Source organism: Haplochromis burtoni, unplaced genomic scaffold (genome assembly GCF_018398535.1).
Source record: "Haplochromis burtoni strain Fernald_Lab_line unplaced genomic scaffold, NCSU_Asbu1 Contig_1152, whole genome shotgun sequence".
Lineage (NCBI taxonomy): Eukaryota > Metazoa > Chordata > Actinopteri > Cichliformes > Cichlidae > Haplochromis > Haplochromis burtoni.
This window is the reverse complement of record NW_024583513.1, coordinates 10,198-11,666: the sequence shown is the minus strand read 5'-3', so window position 1 is coordinate 11,666 and position 1,469 is coordinate 10,198.

Here is a 1,469-nt window from a genome sequence, read left to right as displayed (position 1 = left end):
GATGATTAGAATTCAAACATGCCCTCTGATGTCTTGGCAATCAAGAAAAAAAACCCAGATGTACTTCATATCATTAAGAAAAAAATTAAGTCAAATGTCAAAGACAGTAAGCAGCATATCTGAAGTAAGTAATTCTTTTTGTCAGTCCACTGAGTGGTAGTGTCCACTAGATACTTCCCAAGTGTGCTGGTTTCTGAGGCTCCTCTTTTGACCCACACTGTCCTCAACATCAATAAGAAAAAGCTTTTTTTTTAGTGTCTTTTCTGATCCTCACTCACTTTGCTCTGTGTTGTTTCCTCTTCCAGACCAGCAAATCTTTACAGTTTTGTCTGGACAGAACGTCATTCTACCATGTCAAGCTCTAAGAGATAAAGGTTCCCTCAGAGCTGTAGCTTGGACCAAACCTGACCTACAAAATAAAAATGTGTATCTGTATCGAGATGGGCGATTTGATCCCGCAGATCAGAATCCATCTTTTAAGAACCGGGTGGATCTGCAGGACAGACAGATGAAGGATGGAGACGTGTCTTTGATTCTGAAGGAAGTGATGATTAATGATGCTGGAAAATATGAATGTAGTGTTACCCAGAAAAAAGACCTCAGCCCTTCCACCACGACCATAACTGTTGACCTGAGAGTTATTAATTCTAAAGGTGAGTTATGAGAGTTCAGTGTGTCAGTGATCAAAGTTGAATCTGCTTCCTGGTTGTTGGATTCTTTTTAGCTCTTCACTCATCACCTACCTGACAGCTGACACCTCACACCTGTTTCTCACCTGCAGGTTGGGCAGTCCTACCAGCAGGACGAGGTGTAAGTGGTTCTTTTGGACTGGCCGTTGGTCTGTATCTTCCTGTTGTGCTTCTTGTTGTTGCTTTTGTTTTTTAGCTACAGAAAATTTAAAGAAAACAGTCAGTGTTCAAACCAACCTCATTTTTTTTGTTAATGAAAACAAGAAAACAAAAATGATCTGAGGACAGACGGACATTAAAGCTGGGGAACATTCAGCTGCAGATTTCAAACATCTAAAATTTAAACGTATTTCACATTTCTCTCAAACATCTTTGTAATATCTGATTGCAGCTTTATGACCTACAGTTTGAGTCCATCTTCAGTATTTTAATATGGTTTTCTCAAACCAAGTGAAACTTTATTATATTACTGTATGTTCTGCTGTATCAGAATTAGTGATTTTGCTGTAGTAGAGTTTACATTATTTGTAAAATATTATATGTGAAAAAAACTAAACAAATAAATACATATAAATATAAATATATATATATATATATATATTAGGGGTGCAACGATACTCATATCGATATTGAACCGTTCGATACAGTGCTTTCGGTTCGGTACGCATATATATTGAACAGTACAAAATTTTTAATTTATTTTATCAACTTTCCTTCTGACGATACTGTCTATGCTGAGAGCTCAGTGGATCTGCGCTCGACAGTGCAGCCTAGGCGGAG